We start from the raw sequence: 25,799 nt of genomic DNA on the forward strand, positions 1-25,799 counted from the left end.
TTTTTATATTGTTGGATACTTTTTTTATACAAATATTGAACTAAACTGACACCAAATTACTTGTCTGAGATACTCCAACGTTGCATTCTTGTTTTTGCTATAAATATTAACTATTTTAACCTTGAAAGGTTCACATATTAAATAACCAGCTCATTGGCAACCCTGTAATACCGTAGTTCTCAAATGAATTCACTTACTCTGCTCAATATACTATCAGAGAATTTACTTCAATCTACGAAGAGAGCCAATATATAGCATACGTTCTAAACTTTTTCGATAAATTGTGTATACGTTTTTTTTTGAAGGTAAACCGACTTTTTTATACACATACATATATTTCAAACATTTTTCGATAGGTGGGCAGTACAAAACTGGACTACAATTTTCTTAATTCACTTTTGATCATTTTTCACAAATAATTCCAACAACAGATTCTTTTAAACAACAAGGAAAAATATCATATTTCAATTATAGGTTTCTAGGTTTTACCAACAAAGGCGTAAGTTCTTTAGACATCAGATTGATGACTTTGAAAGTAATTAAATCAACCCGATCCTTTATTAATATTACAAAAACTATGATTTTATGTATAACTTTTTCTATAATCCGTGGTATATAAACTTCTTGTACTTTAGTACCTTTAATACCGCCCTTATAAGAACACATATGTTTTAACTGTAATACTCCATTTTCAAATTGCTCAGCAGTTATCTAAAAAATGTGTATCTGCCTCTTACAGGGTGATTCAGTTTATTTACACCTTTCTAAGATTTCCTGAAATCTTCGTTCATTTTTCTGAAATGTTTTTATGTGCCCATCTATTTTTTTATTTCTATTACTAACTCGGTTTTACTAAATATTTCAGTGTAATGTACATTTTTCATTTTTGGTTCAGATTTATACAAATCCTTCACACCGAACACTATCTTTTGTCACGTCTCTTACCTTGTATAATAGTTTTAAAATATTTACTGTATTGCCGTATACAAATTCAAAAGCCGGTATCAAATATAATAAATATGTATTTAAGTTATTCCCTCAGACCATATACAGTTTCAATATTTTTAGCCAATATTAGAATCACAACTCAAATGATATTGTCATACAACAAAAACCACTGTTTATAACCTCAACTATTTCCTTCAAGAATGATATCACGCTATATATGTGCTCTGGAGTAGAAGGTTTACATAGGATACAGTAATACAATTTGAGTGTGTAATATGTACTGTACATGTAATATGTACAGTAACAATGTACTGGTTGGATTATATGATTATAAACATTCAGAGAAGCAAGTATTTGCATTAAATAACTTCATTGCCATTGTAAAATAAAACTAGCTCTGACTTCCCTGCCTATCTGCCTCTCCTAACTTTCGAAGAGGCATCGGGTACTAACACTTTCAAATTCATATTTCAACACCTATACAATATTATTACACAATTCGGCTCAAAATAAAAACAATTATTAATACCATAAATAAATGTAGTGGTGAGAGAATAAAATAGGATTGAATATGTTTCGCCTTGTGTAGCTTTCCAGATAAAAACGATCCTTGTAATTGTTATATGAAAAGAAAACTGTCTTAATCAAACGATCTCTTCTATATTAATAATTAATGTTGATACCAGTCTGTAATCACCCAGCTCGTGGAAACTGGTTTGAAAGACAAACATCAACGGTAGTTAGGTGAGTGTTTATTAGAAATACGAGATTATAGACTATCTATCTCCCCTCATCTCAGAACCAAGTCTCATCTCTCCTATGATAACATTTACTGGGAGTTTTTAACGAAACCACTGATCCGCATCTCACTGTATATTGCCCGGGCTGCAAGTCTCATCTCTCCTGTGATACTATTGTACAATTGGCTGGGAGCAGTGATGAGATCACCGAAGTGGCGAGCTTATCATATTTCGTTCTGACCAGTCAGAGAGCAATTATATAAGCACAAAAAACACAATAGTGACATATTATCACCCGTCTATGCAAACAATGTGACATGTCCGCATCTCACTATATACTGCCCGGTCTGTACGTTCGTTTCTTGCTAGTTACACGTAACTGTAGCCAACTTATATCTACTGTACTCACAGCAAAGTCTCATCTCTCCTGTGATACTATTGTACAATTGGCTGGGAGCAGTGATGAGATCACTGAAGTGGCGAGCGTATCATATTTCTTTCTGACCAGTTAGAGGTCAATTATATAATCACAAGAAACACAATAGTAACAGATTATCACCCGTCTATGCAAACAATGTGACATGTCCGCATCTCACTTCATACTGCCGGGACTGCACGTCCGTTTCTTGCTAGTTATACGGTACTGCAGCCAACTTACAGTATATAGTGTACTATACAGTCAAGTCTCATCTCACCCGTAATATTATTATATAATTGGCTGTGGCTAGATCACCGAGATGGGGTAATCATCGTATTACGTTCTGATCAGTCAGAGAGCAATTATATAAGCTCAAGAAGTATTTAGTTATAAGTAATCTGATGAATACTTAATGATGAATAGTCTTGTTTATATATCCCTATGTATAAAAGTGATGTTTATAATATAGTAGTGAAGTATTCTAATTTTTAAGGATTTAGTAAATATTACATTCAAATAAAATTATCTGTAACCCTTAAAATATGTGTAATAGATATTGGCGGGGATGGTTGTTGTTTATATGTTTATAACACATTACAGTTATTTTCAATTAATCGTTTTAGGATTAAATAATGATCGAAGTTATACATTCAAAAAGTCTACATATAATTCAATTCGTTTTCAAAACATCCAGTGAAGGAAAAACAGATAAGAGGAATGTTGCCGCTTTCAACTGTATATAAAAATGAAAAAATTTTGTTGTCAAAATATAGTGCTGATAATTCGGCTTTACTATCGCTCAACAAAATCCCTTGAAGAGCCTCTCACTGCAAATGATGTTGAGTATAAGAATTAGAAAGGAAGCTTCGTGGAAATGTTCAACTCTATAGAATAATTTTTATTTGAGATATTGTGCAAATCGATGGTTTCACAAATCGTTTTGGAAAGAACAGAAGTGACACGGATTGTACTTGCTCTAATCATCACGTACACTGATATAAATGTGTTTTTTTAACGTACAATTTATTGTAAAGTTAGTCATGACTTTGATTGAGTTCATAGCCACATGTTGATCAGTTTTAATTTTTATATGCCTAGCCTTATGCCTTAAGTTTTTCACACCTGAATAAGTGGATGGATTCCGATTCTTCAAACTCAGTGTTCTGTTTTTGAAATACTAACTATGACAAATATCCGTAAACTTGTTTTTCATCATCTATCGTTAACAGTAAACATTAAACAAGGTACTTCAGAAAATGATACTCATCTCTCTTGTGTCCACTATTATAAACTGTCATTGGCTAGGAGCCGTGACAGGACCACCGAGGGGGTCAGCTGATTGGACTGATTGTTGAGTAGACACACGACAGTCGCTGAATATTGCCTAGTTATACAATATAATGACACAGGACAACGCTCTATACTAGTGGACAACCGCATGCTGCAGGGAACTTATATCCCAGTAGCGGTTCAAAAAACATTTTTTGAATACACACTACATTCTGAGACTTCTTTTAAATTTAATGCACATTGTATATTTTTAAATGTAAAGTGACACATACAGAACTGCTTAAATAATATATTGATTTAAATCTTAACAGCCCACCATTTAAAATGAAAACCCTACATTGTGTATAAATACCGCACGTTCAACTATGTCTTTATGGCTACACTAGGCTGTTATGGATTACAGATCTGTTTAGTACTACACGTACAAAAAATTCGGCTGTAGTTTTAGAACGTTTTCGTCACCGACTGGCTTTGTGGGTGTTCTTGATTGGCTTCCTATCTGAGTACCCTGGTGATGCTAATACGTGTTCAAGGATACCGAAATCCTGGCAGTACTAAACAGTAATGCCAAGGTCCTCTAATATCTCGGTCATGCTCCATCCCTTCAGACTTACGAGGAGACCAGTTTTAAGGAGTCGTTACGAGAGTGCAGTATACACAAAATTACCATTGAATCAACTTTTTCCACCATAATTATTACGTGTAAATGCTAAAAAGTCCAAAGTTCAGTCTCTGCTTTTGGTGCTATCTCTCAACCACATTCAGATAGTAAATAGTGGTATTTGGAATAAATTGTTTAATGTTAAACCATTGAGCAGAATACATCCAAGCAATGATTGGTGCTATTTGTTACTACATCGCAATCACATGGCTATTTTGCTGTTGTCATTTTGTTAGATATACTACACATATAACTCTTTGGTTTGGTGACTTATGCTGTATAGACATAATATTAGTAACAACTTAATGACAACCAATACTAACGGATTGATCACCCTGTAATTAATTGTTCTTTCAGGAAATGTTCTTTTTATAACAAAGCTCTAAGAAAAATCGTAAAATTAGTACTCTTTGGAGGATTTGAAATTCATCATATTTATTTATCATAAACCATGATCATCTGTCTATGATCGTAAACCACATTCACCTCGTGGATTCACATTTACCTCTGAAACTATTGTAGATTAACTAGCGGTTACCTGTTGTAACAGGATCGTTAATTGCATAAACTTCTTAATTCGCATAATAAACACTCCTAAAATAAGTATTTGTAACGTAATATTAAAAGCTCGAGGGAAGATATTTATTGCCAATAATTAGACACAGTGTTTGGCACCCTGAAGTCTGAGAGTGAATAAGTTTTATAAGTTACAATAAAATAACTCAAATGTCTCTGCAAGTCTGCATAGTATCTGAGTGAACAACTCCAACAGCTTCTGTTGCACTTGAACTATTTTAGGCTATTATTGGGAAGGAATCCAATAGTCCGTAGTTTTCTTATGGAAATTACTTATGAGTAAGGATCAGGCATATTAAAGATGCTAATATTTCCATTTTCATGCTTAAATATTCAAAACTCCTTTTGAATGAACAAAATTTAGGACACTATAGTAAGGTTTACCCTGCTACTATGTCATAAAGTTTACACATAATCTACTTCTAGTCTAAGGTGTTTCCGGTGCCATAATAGAGCTTGCATTTCTTTCTCCGGCCATTACCAAATTACTTTTGCTGTAAGGTATTTACGATACCGCATTAACGTTTTTTTTTTTTTTGCTATAAAGATCAAGAAAATACGACCATCCCTAGGTCCAAAAGGTCTACTTCGGTCAAAAAGTGCATGCATATACTTTAGATATCGTCACAATTTCTTCAACATTTTAACGTAATCATAAATTATTTACAAATATAAAATTATAATTTACCAATAAAATAAGCCTTTTTTGGTTTAAAGCCTTTTAAAATATAGGAAAATTATATATTTTTTTTAAAAGTAAAATTTGTCTATGGTTGAACTTGGGTTATGGAAGTCACATGTTCCAAAATTTACCCAAAAGGTCATCTGGATTTTGAAAACTAATATACAGGTCATCTACAAACTATAAAGGGTGTATATTATGTCTGGAAACACCCAAATATATCCTTTAATAATTTAAATATAAATTTGAAACCTCTTACAATCGTGATAGAGATTGGGGCATCTACTTTTTGGAACAATGTTTTGTTATGTCACACCAACGGGGACGTCCTGCCGAGGGTATCGTGAATATTCTTATGGAAGCCTATACCTTGTGATACATAATTTTAAGGTAATAGCTTACTGATTGAATGCCACAAACCGCATCTCAAGGGAATTATTCTATCAGAAAATAGAGCATTTTTAGTATTGAAAATTTACTGATGTTCAACAATGTAATTTTAACATGGTTTCTTGCCACAAAATGTGTTACACTAATTTTTTAGCATTTTTTTTAAATGTTCAATTAAATAAAACCAAAATTTCATTTTAAGCTGGTTCTATTAGCACAAATTTGCCAGTTTTTTATTACAGTACAATTATGGAAATACTTATGTTATTGATTTCTTATTACAAATAAAAAATAATGTATGCTGTTAGAAAAGTCTTACAACAAACGTTTTACCTGCATTTGGTGTCAAAGCAATTGTTCGAACTGTGTTCCTTCTACGGTTTGACAATGAGCCAATCTTGTGTAAAATGATTCGACAGAGTTGCCTAACATTTCTTCAGTTATCAAAGCAATCTCCTCTATAATTCTGTTTCTTAGGTCTTCCAAATTATGAGGCTTTCTTCTATAAACATTGGATTTTAAATGACCCCATAGGAAATAATCGATTGGTGACAAATCCGGAGATCTTGGAGGCCATTCGATTTCTCCTCTTCGGCCAATCCATTTTATGAGGAAACCTTAAATCCAAATACTCTCTTACCTGTCTCCCATAATGGGGTGGAGCACCATCCTGCTGAAACCATACATTATCAAAGTATTCTCCTGATGCAATTTGAATAGCTGGGATTATTTCATTTTGGAGCATATTGTAGTAAAGTTCGGCATTTAAATTTCCATTGATGAAAAAAGGGTCCAACAATTTTGTTACCTAAAATTCCACACCATACGTTCAGTTTTTGTGGTTGCTGTGAATGGGACTCAGTAATCCAATGTGGGTTTTCACTAGCCCAGTAACGGCAAATTGTGCCTGTTAACATTGCCATTTTAGGAAAAAAGTTGCCTCATCAGAAAATAGTATGTTGGTCAGAAAATCCTCTATTGTCATCACATTTGCGCATCACAAGTTCACAAAACTCAACTCTTCTGTCGTAATCATCCTCACTTAACTGTTGGACTAAATGAACTTTAAATGGTTTGTATTTATTAATTTTCAAAATCTTACTCACAGACATAGGGTGCATATCATGTTGCTGTTGCAGCTTTTCTGAGTGATGTATGTGGGTCTTCAATAAATGTTTGCAAAACATCTAGTGCATGTTCTTCATCTGTTGCAGATTGTATCCTACCCGACTTTGGCCGATTACGTACACTCCCTGTCATTTCAAAACGCTCAATAGTTTTTGATATTGTTGAAACACTTATGGGATTCCTTTCTGGGAAAGTGTCATTAAACAAATTACAAACTTCCCGATATAGATCTTTGACGATCGCCATATCCTCGCATCATCAACAGAGTAATTCGTTCTCTTTCAGACAATTCCATTAAAATGCCAAATAAAAACTGAACTACTGTAATTAGATAACTTTGTTGACAGCAATGCTTCAGAGACACTGATTAACTCGACAGGAATGATATGACCTTTGTCCATTTGTAATTCCCAAGCTTAGACCTGTCTAGTGAAAGCTCCATGCTCAACAAACTGAAACCTGTAGACCAGATGATTAATAACACAATAATGTTTCTCATAGGCTAGTGACCTTTGTCTCTTTAAACCTTCCTGCTGACTGGAAAACACCAAGTACAAGATTCATAAGTAATCAGAGAAAGTGACTCATAAGTTTTATTCATTGTAATAAAAAAACTGGTAAATTTGTACTAATGAAACCAGCTTAAAAATAAATTGTTTATTTTATTTTAATTGAACATTTAAAAAATGCTAAAAAATTAGTGTAACACATTTTGTGGCAAGAACCATGTTAAAATTACATTGTTGAACATCAGTAAATTTTCAATACTAAAAATGCTCTATTTTCTGATAGAATAATTCCTTTGAGATGCGGTTTGTGGCATTCAATTCAGTAAGCTATTACCTTTAAAAATTATGTATCACAAGGTATAGGCTTCCATTAAGAATATTCACGATACCCTCGGCAGGACGTCCCCCGTTGGTGTGACATAACAAAACATTGTTCCAAAAAGTAGATGCCCAATCTCTATCACGATTGTAAGAGGTTTCAAATTTATATTTAAATTATTAAAAGGATATATTTGGGTGTTTCCAGACATAATATACACCCTGTATATCTAGGAGATGCATCCCCATTTCAACCCTAATGGATGTTTGTACTAGAAAATATTTTCTTTTTTTGATGAGAGCTTAGCGTGTACCAACTGTTATAGTTGTAGGAAACCGGAAAATTGAAAAATAAAAATATGGTTCTTCCATAGGTTACAAACTCATTTCAACCTTACGGTTAGATGATCTTTATTTTAAATTATGAGTTTAAAAAGATTAGTGTCAAATATCATCTTTGTAGGACACCTGAAAGTTAAAAATCCAAACATATGACTTTCTAGGGGTTACAAACCCCTTTTCAACCCATATAAGAAGTTGACCTTCATGAAAATTCTTTTAAATATCTATGTAAGTCACGAGGCTCGTGTACCTGAAGGTTCATCTTTCTATGATATCGCTATAGCATTGTGTTACATTATTTATTTAATATTAAATAATTTTCTAAATTTCAATTTTACAAAATATTGTTAACACCCATATTATACCCACGAGAAAATATTTGAATGTTGCAGAAAGTTCTATAACGGTAAGTTAGAAGTGTATATACAGGTTTAAAATATGTTATGCTATTACTACAACAAGGATCGGAGTTTACGTCGAGAGCGATGTTTAAACAAAATGCAGTTTACGAACACCGAACCGGCATCCACGACATTGAATTAGGCTGAACGTTCCGTCTCAATCTTGTATTTTACTTTGATACTTCAAGAATTGCCATACGTGAGAGTATTTTGACTAAAAGATTGAATACTGGACCATTCAGAGAGTTCAAAAATTACGTGTTCTGGAAGGGATTTAAAGGAGGGGATTTTATCGTCATGGATATCGGCATGGAGGATCGGCTCGGTCAATTTGGTCTGTGTATTCAAGGGTGCAAGTTATATAGAATGAATATGGAAATATCAAGGACAGCGAAGGAATTTTTATAAGAATAAATTATGTGGCCTTTTGCTACTTTACGATTAGGGTTCTCTTGATCATCCAATTCGCTATTTTACAGAGGCTTACTTCAATAATCCAAATAGATATAATTCAGTTGAAAAATGAGCGAAGTTGAATTGTAATTTTAAACTTTTTGTATAACTCTAGATTAACTTGATTAAAAGTAAATAATCGAAAGAAACTTGCAATGCTAAATTTCATGTTGTAACTGGAATGTGACAAGTATTCTGAATAACTGAAGATTAAACTTAATTTATTTTAGCTGCTAGTATCTTTACATAGACTGGTTTTAAATAATATAAATTTAAAAATATTTAGTAATTATAGTGACGTACAGTGGATATACATAGACTTGTATTGACTGCGATAAACATTTTAATCAAGAGAAATTTTAGTTAAAAAAAATGATATTTTTACTTTAAAAGTAAACTCAAAAAAGTTTTTAATTTAAGCGAATTTTTGACGTGACAACGTCTTAAATTAGGTTGCGGCTCGGAGTCACTCATGCCCGGTAACGTTACGATGCCCGTCCAGTGGGTCCGCCGCACGGGATCCGCACGGGATAAAGCAGATAACTGTGGGTCCGCCCCACGGGATAAGGCAGATAACTATGTTTATTCGTGAAAATGTGGAGTGCTTAGATTCGTCATTTACAACAACTACAACAATAAAGGTAAATAATTGTACACTGATATTTCATTATCGTAAACTATGATTGATTGATTAATTGTTAGATTGACACAAAAGTGGAGAAACTGAGTTTATAGGTTATGTCATACTATTGACAAATGTTGATAGTGTTAAGTAAATTATTAGTTTAAATCACTCTGCAATCAATCGTAATACAGTCGATTGAGAAGAAACAGCGCGTATTGTTAGTCAAACATTTAAAATAACAAATTATAACCTCTAACCTGTCATAACAGTGCGACCAAACAAACGAACTAAACCGACCAATCACCACGCGCGGAGTAAGAATTTAACTGTGTTTAGCAAGAATTTCAAATTCCAATTTTAGTAAATGTTTTATTCAACTTTACCATTTACAATAACAAATTTTAATTAATTTCAAATTATGTACAATGTTTTAGTAAACAAAATATATTTCTATAGTTAAAATTTGTGCAATTCTTATTTTCATTCAATTCCTTGTTCCTATTGTGCAATTTAATAATATTCATATCAATAAATATTCTACCGAGAAAAAGACGTTGTCACGTAAAATCTTCGCCCGTAAAACCGACTTTACAGGCAACCATAATTTTTTTCTATTTATTTTGAAATTTTCAATAAACTAAACTTTGAATGGATTTTGAAATTTGATATTAATTTTTTAACGAAGGAAAGTCTTAATAATATTGATCATTTTATAATAGTACCCATGGGAACCTTTTATAAAAGTTGGTAGATATGTAACCGTTGTTTGCATTACATAAACATAAATCTTATAAAAAATGGAATGCTGAATTGCAAATTATAACTTGAATTAAAATTTGCAAGAAATTATAGTAAAGTTATCATAAATTATAATAACTTTATTAAATAAACAATGATTACACAAAATATTCATATTTTACTGCATATTTTCCCATTATTTCTAAATTGTAGTAGTAAGTGAATTATCAGCAAGATTAACGAATAGAACCCAAATAGACTTAACAAAAAATAAAGATATTGTTATACAAGGACATTATAATTTGTCTGCTGTGTGTGTCAAATTTCATCTTTTGTAGACATAGGGAAGTTTATAACACAGCAGTTCTTTTAGGGGCTGCAATCCAAAAACCCCCAATATTTTTCGATCTTCATGAGCAAGCTCATCTTAAGAAGCTCCAGGATAAACGGCAGTACAAGGGCAAAGGAAAAAACTGTGTATTATGATATATAGCGGTCACGTCACACTGTGAGTAAACACGAGTCTTATCAATGAGCAACTAAGTCCTGAAAAAACAGATAAACGGCAGTACAAGGTCATAGGAAAAACTGTGTATTATGATAAGTAGCAGTCACGTCACAGTGTGAGTAAATACGAGTCATCAATGAGCAACTAATCTCCAGAAGTACACGGATAAACAGTAGTACAATGTCATAGGAAAAACTATATCATGATACGTAGCAGTTAGTCACGTCACAGTGTGAGCAAATAAGAGTCTAACCAAAGATCAACTTATTTTCAAAAGCTAATGGATAAACGGAAAATGATAAAGCGTACATGTCCATGGTGCAAACTGTATATCATGATGTGTACCATTCAGTCACGTCACACTGTGAGCTAATATGAGTTATATCAAAGTTCAACTCATGTTTATAAGAAGCTCACGAATAACTGGCAGATGAGATATCAGTACAAGGCCATAGGAAAAACTGTCTATTATGATATGTAGCAGTCACGTCACACCGTGAGTAAATACGAGTCTTATGAATGATCACCTCATCTTCCGAAGCTCACTGATATACGGCAAGTTATAAAGGCGCACAAGGCCATAGAATAAACAGTATATCATGATATTGAATAATTAATGACGTCATACATTAATCACATACATCTCTTGTTTTATCAAGTCATCTTTAGAAATATGCTGATAAACGGCAATGATAAAGCGTATAAGGTTGCAGGATTAGTCACAAACAGTACATTAGGATGTCTTTCAGTACTAATGTCACGTCTTTTTTTTAGTTCGTCTTGATAACTTGTGGATATATTCAGCAGATCACAGAGCCTATATGTCATGGAAATTAGGCACAAATAGAGTATTATGGAACGTTTAACAGTTAACAGTTTAAAGTTTGTTGTTGACGATGGTAGGTTTGAAAGGATCACAGGATTTCGGACATTTTCCATCGTTACATGTAACATGTAACGCCTCTTTAATAAAGGCATTTCATTCATTTTTTTTCATACATGTAACAAAAGGTATAACTTCTGAAAGGTATAACACTACGTTTCGAGGATTGCGAAGTATCCTGTTCGTCAGGTGGGGGGGGAGACTTAATAAATACATAAATAAAGAGCATAACTTAGTAAAGAAGGGAAAGAATAGGGTTCGGACATACTTGAAAGCTGCTTGGCTTTGCTTGGTTGCCACCAACCAGACGTTGTCACAGCACAGGATTCAAGTACCGAACACAAGTTACGAGTACGAGAATTCTAAAGCACAATCACACGTCACACTAGAACAGACGAAAGTGGAAACATTATCCTCCGAAGGTTGTGTTATATCTTTCTAACATGTAATGGTGGCAAATGTTCGAAATTCTGTGATCCTTTCAAACCTACCATCGTCAATATCAAACGTTAAACAAATAATTTAACAGTTACCTGTCACATCACGTCAGCTCGTTTTCAGAGACGTGCTGATAAATTACAAGGTTCCTGAATTTCCTTTTAAATAACAAGTTCTAATTAATCAAATAGAACGGGAACAAACATAACAATGATCTCCGGGGGGATTGCTTTATAGACCCAGTACTTTATACACATATTAACTTGCAATACGAGTATATCATAATATATTGTGAAAGGCTGAACAGAAGCATTAATCAATCTCCTGAGTAATCGGAGAGTTACCCAACAACCACAACTGTTTTATAACATCGCATGCGGGTACACGTACCATCACACTCTTCGACCTGACCGCCGCGCCGCGCCGCGCAGTAGCCTCGGGATGTAGACGTGCCTCTATAAAGTTGATATGACATGCAACGTAATTTAACCTTAGTTACCTCATTCGAAACACATTGCACTCTCTTTATGATTAAGTTATTTATGTATTATCTTTAGATAAAGTTTACCGGGGTGGTATAGTGTACAAACTATTATATTCACTGCCTTGGAAAGCCGAGATATCCTAGGGTGTAATGATCTGGAACGGCGGCGCCGCTCGATCCTATAATCCCCTACCGCATTGTGGAAAATCGCTGAAACTGCAAAAATATTAAAATTCATGTATTATTTTATACATGTATGAAAATGTGTGGAAACATGAATTTATTAACAGAGAAACTACCTGAAAATTTAGAGAGATTTCCTTTAGCCTTGTATTATTTTGTATTTCTTTGTCATCATTATCCCGCGGACCGTCAACCAAAAGCGATCTTTCATCACACTAAAACATAAATTATGCGGTTCATTCATCGGGTTTGATACGCATTTAAAAATATTTTTATGGTTTATTTGCATGTAGCTTCCTGCATCTGCTAATTAAAGTGTTCGTATCATAATTCTAAAAACGTTTACGTAAAATTCCATCCTAGTAGTAGTACTGGTGTACAATTTTGTCTCTTGGAGAAATGTCCAAGCCTCCCTTTGTTTGAGACCTCCTGTCCTTCTGCCATTGTCTCAATACGCAGTAATAAAGTAACATCACCACAGAAGACACTTTTTCAATGTAATTTAAATATGAGATTAAATACTAGATCTAATAGAATAGCTTTGTTTGAATTCATCACAAAATCATCGATTTTCTTTTCTTTGTGTTTAAATATTTCAAGTCAATTATGATGCTGTCTCCTACAACACGTATTAAGGTAAACTATCTCATCCAATTTAGTTTATTCAATCACTATTTTGGGCTCATTAACTAAAACCCAAAATGATAACAATTAATGATAACACAAAATTTATTCCGACAAGACATCATGAAAGATACACTTTCATATTATGGATCGTAATTATGTGTTATTTAAGTTGTTCCTGATTGGTTCTTGAAGGGTTTTAATGCAAATTATCTTGGAACAAAATTTAAATCGGCATAACACAGATGAATCCCATTTTTAAACTAGTTATAGAATAAGACTGGCTTATTAAACGTATCCAAGCTATGTTCAACCATTAACAAGTAGTTTAATAACCAAGTGTAATTTGAATCGGTTAGAAATTATTTTTCATTTACCACAATTCCCGCATGGTTACTGGAAACTAATCAAAATTGTATGGCCGTTATCAGAAAATCTTACGAGATAAAAAAAAATACTTAAAATAATGAAACCTTTATATAGTAGTGAAAATTTCTTTAAATCAAGCTAGCAACTGCCAGAGGCTACATTTAACAGATTGATTTTAGTATGTTTATTTATTTAAATGTAATATTAGAATGAGTCATACAAATACATCTTATTTTAAAATCTTAAAACTATTGGATATTTTTTGAACATTTTATATACAAAACATGTTTGCTCTGTATTTACCTGAAATTGTATGTGTGTGGTGCTTTAGCATAGGGTCTTTTAACAATTTTTAATGAGAGAGTTTTTTGTTTACTTAAGTTTTGGGAAATAATATGATTTATTTGGATTTACGAAGGAATTATAATAGAAAAATATTTGAAAGACATTTTATATGTTTTGGCACTCTCTGTAGATAAGGTAAATCATAATAAAAAAACGTGTGCAAAATAATGATAAAAATAAATAACTTTCTAAATTATTTGTCCTCAATATGTATCACTAATACAATGACTTTAAATTTGAAAATAATCTGGATTGGAACGTTTTAGACCGAGATTCTACACAGAAAATTACTTTTACAAATTTTCCACAACTAAATCCATCCCCCCAAAGTGTTATTTTGGGCATGTAACTGACCCGAAATGACAATTCCCTAAGTCGTTTGGGGGAGCAATGAGGATTTAAAGTTAGAACAAAGATTATATTTAACTTTTGTTTAGTTAATACAGGGAATGGTCCAGTGGTCCAGGTGGTTCTTTTACATCCTGTATTTACTTATACGAAAACCGGAATCGTAGCTGTAGTCTGAGACCGCTTAATAAATTATTGGAAGGTGTAGCCTAGGACCGCTTGGTAGGTAGATTATTGGAAGTTGTAGCCTTGGTAAATTTATTAGTTCTAGACTAGGTTGATTGTTTGGTGTTTACACTTTATTTACACTTATTCTGAGCGCGGATACTGTGGTGAGCTAGAAAAGCTCGGGTACTGGGCTGAGCTAGACAAGCTCGGGTACTGGGATTAGCTAAACGAGTTCGGTTTCTGAGGTGAGCCAAACGAGCTAGGGTACTGGGGCGAGGTAGACGAGTTTGGTTACTGGGGTAAGCTAAAAGAGCTAGGGTACTGGGGTGAGCTATACGAGCTCGGGCACTAAGGTGAGCTGGACGACTTTGGTTACTGGGATGAGCTGAACGAGCTAGAGCAGTGGTATGAGCTAGACGAGTTCGGTTACTGGGGTGAACTAAACGAACTGAGTACTGGGATGAACTAGACGAGCTCGGGTACAGGGGTGAACTAAACGAGCTCGGATGAGCTAGACGAACCAGTGTACTGGGATAAGCTAGACGATCTCGGGTACTAAGGCGATCTAAACAAGCTCGGTTACTGAGGTGAGCCAACGAGTTAGGGTACTGGGGCGAGGTAGAGGAGTTTGGTTACTGGGGTAAGCTAAAGAGCTAGGGTACTGGGGTGAGCTATACGAGCTCGAGCACTAAGGTGAGCTGGACGACTTTGGTTACTGGGATGAGCTGAACGAGCTAGAGCAGTGGTATGAGCTAGACGAGTTCGGTTACTGGGGTGAACTAAACGAACCAGAGTACTGGGATGAACTAAACGAGCTCGGGTACAGGGGTGAACTAAACGAGCTCGGATGAGCTAGACGAACCAGTGTACTGGGATAAGCTAGACAAGCTCGGGTACTAAGGTGAGCTAAACAAGCTCGGTTACTGGGGCGAGCTAGAAGAGCTAGGGTACTGGAGTGAGCTAAACGATGCCCACACTGATACATGTTATGTTCTGAATAAAAATAACTTGATAAGTTAACCATCTGAGTTAGCTAGCAGTAACGAACGATAGCTGTTTATTTTGTTTCCCAGATGTTGACCTGAGAGTCGCCTAATGTAAACACTCAGCCCGCGCAATCTGTGAAAGTGGTTTTAAAGTGAACTTTACCAGATAGTATACTGTAATCGCCTAGGAGTTACACAAATGTTGTATGTACCTTCTTTAGTTTAGACCATGTAATAATGCAGCATTTAGGAAGTTTTATTTTTCGAAATACTTCAGAAAATAGCAATACTACCATTTCGCTATAGATTTAAAAAACCCTGGCCTGAAGTTTATATTGTTAGATTAATGTTTTATAAAACAAGAGAATTGTTCTTATTAAATCAGTTTTGTTGTCCTAGATAAGATACATCAATAAGAATAAGCTCAAGAATATATTTCTGAGCCGATAAATATGGAGTCAATTTTATGAAAAACTTTTAATATTAAATTAAAATTATAATTTTTATTCAGCTCTTAAAAGTATATTTGAAACCAAATAAAAAGATTAAAAGCTCATATAATTAAAATAAACATTAGTACAAACTCTTACAGGTCAAATTGGTCATACATATAATATATAAAAATCAGATACAGTTACTGTTCATTAACAGTTGTATGACTTTAAAAAAGTGTTAAATATGTTTTCTAATAATATATGAAATACAGATAAAGTTATTTAATCCTGCACATGTTTAACTTTCATATCTAATATCTACTTCTAGTTCACAATAAACATAAAACTTCTTAATATACCATATACCTTATAATTGTTATGCAAAAACAATTCTGCAGTTTGGATTGGTTTACTGTCAAACGAAAACCTGTTTTCCTCCAAACGTATTCTCGATGTATCTTTCCCAAATACCGTTAGTCCTAACGGAGAACCAAACACATAAGGGAGTCACTCTGGGTTAGCCAGTATTGAGTTTTGTAATAGTACACAGAGCGTATAGTACACATACAGCATGTGTTACGACAATGTATTAATATATGAATAATACTAAATATCAGCAAATTAAGTAGGAGCACCCGACGTGTCCGCTTTCCTGTATTTATATATGTACTGACTAACTACACTGTCTGTACTGTTCTTATTTCGATGTTTTGTTTTATATGTATGGTGTTTAAGCAAGTATTAACAAAGGTGAGAACTAAAACATTCAAATCTTATTGAAAAGCAAAAGTATACCATAGGAAGTATAAGTTTAATATATTTTTATTTCTTTTTAATTAAATACAATCAGAGAAACAAGTAGTATCATTCTGTCTATATTATATTCTGACTAACTGTCCGATTTATTAGTTATGATTTACAGTTAACTCAAACATTTTACCACAAATATATTTTCATAAATTAAAAGCTCTTTCCTTGTACCCACTCTTGGCACTTTAGGTAGGCAAGCCTTCGACGCAACGGAGCAAACTATAACGTAAACGTAAAACGCATTCTAATTTAAAATATTAAAACTAACAAATTTTTTGAACTAAACTTAAAAGAACGGAAAGTAAGAAAGGAATAGAAAATGAGATATTTAAATTTCGACGAACAATGCTCTAATCTTAATTGCTTCAAGATTAACATCCGGCCACAACGCATGCCAATGCATAGATAATACGTCAAAGCGGTAAAATTACCATAAACAAACAATGGAGAGTTTCTATTTGGTTTAACTTTTGTCATAATTATTCTCTTACACGTTCGTCAGAGACTTATTATCACATATCAGAGATTGTCATACCACTAATCGGTTTAAAATAGTCCTTACGGCTTAGTCCGAATAAATAGGTACATTTTGTCACAACTGGAGTATTATTAACTTATTCCTATGGGATTTACGTGTAGCCAATATCTTAAAAGAATTTCAAGATACAAAAGCGTGCTTATAAGAAAAAGTTTAGGAAATTTTATAAGCATTCTAGAATTTTTTTAGTTTTTTCTCTGGTTTTATAAATAACGGAGTTGTATTTTTTAAGTTTGAATAGACGCCATATTGTGACGAATTGGAGTAACAATTTGGCCAATGTAAATAGTTGAGATAATGACAAGATAAATTATGTAGCAAGTTTAAACTTCCTATCGCCATGTTTTAATGACCGAAAACTTCATATGGGATATACATTTAATCTATATTTTCAAACCCGTTCAAGGTACAAACAACTAAAAACAAAAAATGTTTTTGTAGTTAACAAGCGTTCCAGAACTTTTTTTGTTTTTGTAGGTTCATAAAAACGGAGTTGTAATTTTTTAAATCAACGGTATATAAAAGGGTCTAAAATAATGTTTCTGGATCAAAATGGATAAGAAGATTGGGATATCTTCCAGTGACCCATCACTTATCGCTTTACAACTATTATAAGGAACTTCATTAGCTAAAAAAGGAACTTCAATAAAACTTTCCTAGCTAAGAATATCTTATAGACTGCAACTTTACTATCTCCTCATGGATAAAAGCGGATAGTCTGTCCGTGATTTCAACGTCTCGCGTTTATTCGTACAACTCACGAGAGACACATCTCGTGAGGCATAAATAATTCCGCAAGCTGGAGTCCCATCTGGAACTTCCACATTTTGAGATGAGGAAGTAACAGAAATGCCCAACGAATATCTTACAGTTATAACTTCGGGGATTTCTGTCCAGACCGGGAAAATAGCATTTTGGACTCTTACAAGTACATCAGTATGGATGCCGACACATGTCCAGCACCCGCAGATCATCAAACGTCCTCAGCTTCCTTGCCGGTCGTGTTCCAGCGGTTCTCTTGCTTACTAGAGAGGGGGTTTCTACGTAATCTGAGACTTAGATACACTCTTCAATGTTAAAACGGAATGTTCCCTTCAAAACATTACACTCCGTTACCAATTAGTTTGCTGTTAAAACATAGTGAGTATCACCCACTTCCTATGCAACTTCACCTCCCTTAGGAAATCTGGGTTTAGCTTCGCCTCCCCCACCCCCCCCCCCCCCCACCCCCCCCCCCCCCCACCCCCCCCCCCCCCCACCCCCCCCCCCCCCCACCCCCCCCCCCCCCCACCCCCCCCCCCCCAGTAAGGAGGGGAAAATGTTTGTGTAAATTAGTTTAGAAAATATAGTGGCATAACTAGTTTGGTATAATCGCGTTCGTTAAAGATCAGATTTTTGATGTCTTAGATCTTAACACGCCTTAACACTGTTCAAAATGGAAAATAAATCAAGTAATGCAGGCAATACGGTGCTCTGTGTCAATGCAACGACTGGGAACTAAATACAAAGTCATGTATACAACTAAAACCGTGAACGCAGTTTTTCAGTGACAGCGACCTAAAAACAAATCATTACAAATTGAATTACCTAAATTGTTATTACGATATTTTAATAGTGACGATCTGTCAATAGTAATGCTGGATGGCTTAATAGTTTGATTGTAACCGGTTCTTGAGAAGATATGTCATGTTCGATCTGAATCGACCAGGTCGACAGCATTTGTTCTAAGGTTACGTCGGTATAGTATTTCATATTCTTTCCCAATTTAACAGAGTTTCTTTTAGAGCGCTTGGTTAGCTGCATTTACCGTGCCTCTGCATACTTGAGGCAGCAATTTGCTGCTGCTTTGGACTTAGGGCACACATACTTACAGCCAAGTACGACAGCTGGGTACAAGATTCGCGTCCATAAGCATATAAACCTGCATGTGAGTGCTTTCCAACTTAATATCTAGCTCCCTGAGGCAATTAAAATAATTAAAAATCCAAACATATTCAGAATCCAGGTAAAACACTATTTAATGTCACAAGTGTCCTATTCTGTTTGGAAATGCATGACAAACCGATACATTACTAAACTATTATGATGGCAGCACCTGCCACAGGATGGCCATAGATGTGGAGAACTGATATGGGGATATGTATACAAATATGATTGGGTACGTGTAATAAAAATGAGTTAATGAGTTAAAATTATTTTAGCAATAAATTATTTACAACTGCAATGAAAATTGTTTCATTTCAAACAGCATTTGAAGTAAATAGAATATCATGCAATTAACAATTTGAAATATTTTGTTGCCAACAAACTTTAAGAGATTCTGAAACTATTTTGCAAGAGATTGTTAGAAAGAGATACTTTGATTAGTTATTAAATCACATGAAAGGAATTATTCCTTTGAAGGCGATGAAGAGGAATTGTATTAAAGTTTGATGTTGAGTTAAATCCAGACTTAAAACATTTCTGAAGAATGAGACGCGTTGCCGTGAAATCCGACAATGGAGTTCCTAGAACTTGTAATCCATATCTATACTAGGCACTTCTCGTAACTCGGGTGTGGCGTCAAATGCATTAAGAATTAAGTAACGCCTGTTGTATGTATGAGCGAGTAAAGTAATATACAATCCGATACCAAGAATATACATTACTAAAATTTGTGTAGTTATTTGGCAAAACATAAGTAATATATAAATGTAATAACTGATAACCTACAAATTAATTGTAATAAAAAATTATTTAAGCTTTTGGAAATTAATAAACAAAATAGTTAAATGATGGGACCAACTCAATTACTTTTCTAATTGACTTGAAAAGCAGCATGTTAAAAGCAATTTTGAAAGATTTTATTAAAAATCCATATTCTTATAATATAAAACAATTTAGAAGCAAACACTTCTGTATTGTAACAAATAAAGCAATTATATTTATAGGATTAACTCGTATTGCAACATGAGGTATATGATTTTTATCAGGTTAGGTATGTGCTTTTTAAGGAGTTTATCTCGCACCTGTACAATTTCGGGTTGTTTCAAATTCCTTGGCCGAATAACTCACAGCTGAGGTCGTTTCAGAGTTCGATTTGATAGATTTTTGTAGTGGCTAAGAATTTAAAGTGGAGTATCATTGCGAAATGCTCAGTCTTTAACGTTGTTCATCAAAGCCGCCCGATTTCGATCAGAATAAATCGCAGGCTGTAGTTTCTGCTATACCGCTTCCCAAAGTATGAAGTGACTTATTACTACTAAAACTCGCCAGATAAGAAACGTAGCACAAGTGAAAAAGGGAGTAGTATACAACTAACGGATACTCAATGGTACCAACCTTTAACCGAAACAAAATACTTACAATAATTATGAATTAGGGCAAAGGAAAACTCTGCTACTATTTAAGGTATAGAAATGCTCCACAAATTAAAATTTATACGCCGTGGCAGAGGACTTATCTGCTTAGTAATACATTTAATGGAGTAACGCTCCATAAACTAAAACTAATATCTGCGAAATGGCAGATATGGTCAGCTTGAGAACTAATCAGCTTGGTAATCAATTAGGACGAGTAATGCTCCACAAACTAACAATAAAATCTACGCAGCGCCAAAGCAGTCCTCTGCTTAGTAATTAATTAGGTGAAGTAGGCTCGGTCAGCAACTGATTCCTGGTCCACGTTCCCCTCTCCATCGCCGTGACAAGCGAATCGATAAGGTGGCGATTCCTGAATGAAATTCAAATTTTGAAACTAAATTATTTTTTATGAATAAACTCCTTTTATATATATATATATATATATATGTATAAAATATGTATGTATATATATATATATATGTATATATGTATGTATATATATATATATATATATATATATATATATATACATTCATTAAATTTGTATAAATGGCAATAGCCGAATAATTTATTTCAATAAACAAGTACTTGCTCCGCCGGGACTCGAACCCGGATCTCTCACTTGCCGGGTGAATGTGCTACCATTACAACACAGAGCCCTCACTTTTTACGATTCAATTATTTTGTATTTGGCCGTTTGTTTCACATATGTGTTTAAATAACCAAACTAACATATGATCGGAAGACCAAAAACTTGTCAAATGACTTCTATTTACATTCATTAAATTTGTATAAATGGCAATAGCCGAATAATTTATTTCAATAAACATTGAATCGCAAAAAGTACTTGCTCCGCCGGGACTCGAACCCGGATCTCTCACTTGCCGGGTGAATGTGCTACCATTACACCACAGAGCCCTCACTTTTTACGATTCAATTATTTTGTATTTGGCCGTTTCTTTTTTTACATATTTGTTTAAATAACCAAACTAACATAATTAATCCTATATATATATATATATATATATATATATATATATATATATATATAGGAATAATTAAATAAATATTTTCAAATTTATCAAAATGTTTAATTGTACAAATATTCAATTAATGAACATATTTGCAAACAATAAAGGCAAGAACGAATGTTTATACCATGCTTTTGTGTACAAACAAAAATGATTGAGGTTTTTGGTATCAATCTATTTCTACGATCATTGGTGACCAAAACCTGCATTAGAAAAAAGAATCTTTCAGATAGGACTGAAATGGCAAGTAAACAATTTTTTCTTTAAGGTACCATGGGTATGATATGTGTTTAGGAGGTACAAAAAGGCAAAAGATTTTCCTACCTTTTAAGGCAGGCCAAATCCCAAATAACCAAGAAACAATGAATTACGGGAAGGAAGTAAGACGAGTCTAGACTTGTCTGTTAGAAATATTAACGCAAAGTATTCGAATAGAAGTATTCAAATACATATTCGAATACAAGGGTGCTTTTGAATTCAGCGTGCTTCTCGCCTGTTTTGCTCTTTCCTACTTATTCTTAGTAACTAACCTTATTTTCTTGTAGGAAAGTAGGAAACGGAATAATAGATAAAAAAACAGTTTCTTAAATTTACCCCTTACAGCTTTAAACATTTGTATAGTCTGTTCGTTACTGAAAAATATAAATATGTTAGAAGCAATGGGAATTCCCTCTCACAATTGTAAAGACCACTACAGGAAACATTCCTATTTCACGTTGCCATATTCTTCGATTATGGTAAAGAGGAAAAGTTAAACCAATATTATTTCTTTACTTAATTTTTTAGTTTTAAAGAGCAGTGTTTTGTGGACCTGGTTTGGGAGAGTGTAACATTTTTTATTTGTGCCAATGAAATAAACCGAATATCTCTGCAAAATTCATACCATTTGATTGAATAGCTCCAACAATATCAGTAACACTTATTTTAGTATTCAGAACCTATTTTAGCCCAGGATAGTAGAATACCGAATTCGGAATTCTTAACACTCAGTGAAAGCTCGCTATCACGCAGTAGCGTTAACACAGTTGCTCTGATCAAGAAAATACATAAATATGTAACAGTATTTCATATATTTCCCGTCATTGTATTTTATTGATAATAAACACTACAGAATTTGTATTTGAGGAAAGTATAGTCATTTAATATTATTATAATTATACTTTTTCACTGTTTCGGAGTTACATCAATATTGAAAAAAATTCAAATGTATAAGTCAGTACTTCATCTGTCTGTATTCTTTCTTTCTTTTCTTTTATTGTATTTTGACAATAAGACATTGCATTTCAAAAGTCAGGTTTATATTATTAGTTAAAATCGCTACTATACACATTCATACTTATAATACTCATTTACACATACGTCTCTTGCCCATTCATTCAACATGAGACTCGGGGCTCTAACTAATTAATTTGTATTTAAATTTTGATTCTACTTCTCCCAGCAGCCAGCCATGAACTTTTCGACAGAATAAAACGCATTCGACACCAGTAGAAGCTTCAGAAGGGCTTTACACTGGTTTGAATTATCCGACTGTATTCTACTATAATCTGTAAATGTCAGGTACCATATTTAAAGAAAATGTTTCCGCATGTTAACCCCAGTTATTACTACAATCTTAAATGTTAGAGTATATTCCATCATTAGATGATGCTATTGAATTAAGTGTATATTTCTCAAAGACCAAACAAACTCAGAAAATAGCAAAACATGTATAAACCATCTGGTACATCCACTGATTTCTCTTATATCTCGCATATACGTTTCAAACAACCACAGTCAATAGGCAACAAGTTAACGCTAAACAGTCCATTCCAACTGTTTTTAACGTATTTTGGTCTATGGTGCCACTGGATCAATCCTGGTGCTTGCAATCCGGTTGAAGTGTAAGTCCGGCCTGTTATTCATTTCATTCAATTCTATGTGTAAGCATGTGCACCTGGAAAAATATTACCTTAATAAATTAAGTATTGAAGTTATAATGTTTCTCCAACTTGCAAAATATCCAACTATAAATATATATGAAAATGTATTTAAAATCTCCGTTAATTATATGACAGCACTTAGAATGGTAAAAGAAATAAGAAACACTAGGTTTCATGTTGTTCACCTCATTTCTATTTTTAATTATTATTTTGTAAACTTCTAGACAAATTTAATAATAAACCGTAGATACTAATATAGAATACTGTAGTCATATATATGTTACTTCTAAATAATTAAAAAAGTTGAATTTGTACTCAGGTATACTTTCAAAGACAAATCCTAGTGTTGTAAAACTGTTTTATTATCCACGGTTCCCTATAAAAATAATATGTCAACGTTATCTACTAATTAGTAATTAGTTAACACGTTAATGTTTATACATATAAGTTCTAATATGATTTTATTACATTAAAAATTAAACTTAATGTCCAAAGACTACGTCCTGTACCGTCAGGGCAGGATGTAGGTCGTAGTCTAAAATAGGATTGATTGGCAGGAGAAACAACAAAAGGCTCTCGTGGTGCCCCGCAGTGCACCAGTTCTCCTGTACCAGGGCTATACGAGTGAGTAGCCAAGCCATATCACTAATCACACATATGTTATATCACAACATATTAGCAAATATTACAGTACGTATGGTCTGTATTATGTGAAAACACTTTAGGAGCACAGAACAGAAAGTGTCGTGTACCTGGAACACACGAGTGAGTAACCCAAGCCATATCACTAATCACACATCTGTTATATCACAACAGGTTAGAAAATATTATAGTACGTACTGTCTCTAATATGTGAAAACACTTTAGGACTATAGACAGTGTCGTGTACCAGGAACATAAAGTGAGTAACCCAAGCCATATCAATAATCACACATACGTTATATCACAACAGATTAGCAAATACTACAATACTTATTGTCTCTTATATGTGAAAATACTTCAGGAGCATAGAGTTGTGTAAATTAAATAAACTTGTATTGTGTCATTACGTATTCCAATTAGTGAAAACTCTGTAGGAACGTGGACAGACTCTATGTAGATGGGATATACATGTAAGTATTATATAGCAATAGTTTTTAATTTTATTTATACAGAAACGAAAAATCTTCCATTGTATACACTCTTTTACTATCTCCGAAAACTATACAAACCTGATAATTAATAACCTGTGTTTGCTTACGAGAAATTAAAACTAAAGCTGATATTTTTATATCAAGAAAGTTACTTACCATAACAAATGGACTTTGGCTTGATACTGAACAGGTTCACAAAATTTCGCTGTTGGTTCTGGCTTATCCAGGTATTACATAATCAGAATGTTAGCCATTGATACTTAAATTCAACAGTAAGTTTGGCCAGCTAGAACTGGCTTTGGCCGCACTGTGCGGTATTGGTACCAGCCACAACCACACAACGGTACCAGCCAAAGCACACAGCAATCACCGGTCGGAGGCTCTGCGGTTATCACTATAGCCAACAGGTCGGCGCTAGGTTTACAAAATCCCTTCACTGTCGATGTTTCTATCATACATTTCACCAGCGCAGCCTCGTATGGCTGTCACCAATTATACAAAACCACATTCTTAAACGGAAATGAAATATTCTGTTTTCGCCCATCTTTCAATTAGGAATTTAAGAGTTTCGAATGTTGTTTTTGGGGACAGGATACCGCTACAGTAAGAATGATTAAAACGATGCTACTTTTTGTTCTAGTTTGTCCCTTTTTGTTTTTTTTATTACCATTCTCTACTATTTTTATTTGCGACAGTTACAAAGCGATGGTCACCGTTTTCAAGTTCCGCGTCTTCGGTTTCCAATGATCTGAAGCAGTTTTTTGAGGAACCTGGAGCCGACTGTGCCACCATCTCTGGCCTAACGTTTGCCTGTTCTTTACAAGTAGTGTGTTTCAGTTCTGTGCACTTCACATTAGGGTCTCAGTAGAGGATTTTTTCATTTCTTTATTTAATTTGGAATGTTCAGAACACATTGTTTCATTTGCTGTATTTCCTTTATTGCAGCCTCTTCATAAGACAGAGACTCATCATAATTCCTTTTTAAAATTAGGTTTTCCAATGTCAATATCTTTTTATTGTGTTATTCTCTAAGCA

The 25,799-nt window shown here is 33.8% G+C and overlaps 1 protein-coding gene across 6 annotated transcripts in view; it reads left to right on the forward strand.

The window, feature by feature from the left end:
• LOC124357191 (carboxypeptidase N subunit 2-like) overlaps nt 1-25,799 on the forward strand; it is a 54,536-nt gene that overhangs the window by 6,833 nt on the left and 21,904 nt on the right. Inside the window, exon 1 of one of the 6 annotated variants that reach the window (XM_046808718.1) lies at nt 24,204-24,255. The exons of 2 other annotated variants lie outside the window; for them this stretch is intronic. The gene's annotated coding sequence lies outside the window, so the exon portion shown is untranslated. Of the gene's footprint in view, nt 1-24,203; nt 24,397-24,418; nt 24,744-25,799 lie in introns of those variants that run through there. 3 more of the 6 variants (XM_046808715.1, XM_046808716.1, XM_046808719.1) reach the window with 3 other exon arrangements.

The sequence above is a fragment of the Homalodisca vitripennis genome, chromosome 3 (assembly GCF_021130785.1).
Source record: "Homalodisca vitripennis isolate AUS2020 chromosome 3, UT_GWSS_2.1, whole genome shotgun sequence".
NCBI lineage: Eukaryota > Metazoa > Arthropoda > Insecta > Hemiptera > Cicadellidae > Homalodisca > Homalodisca vitripennis.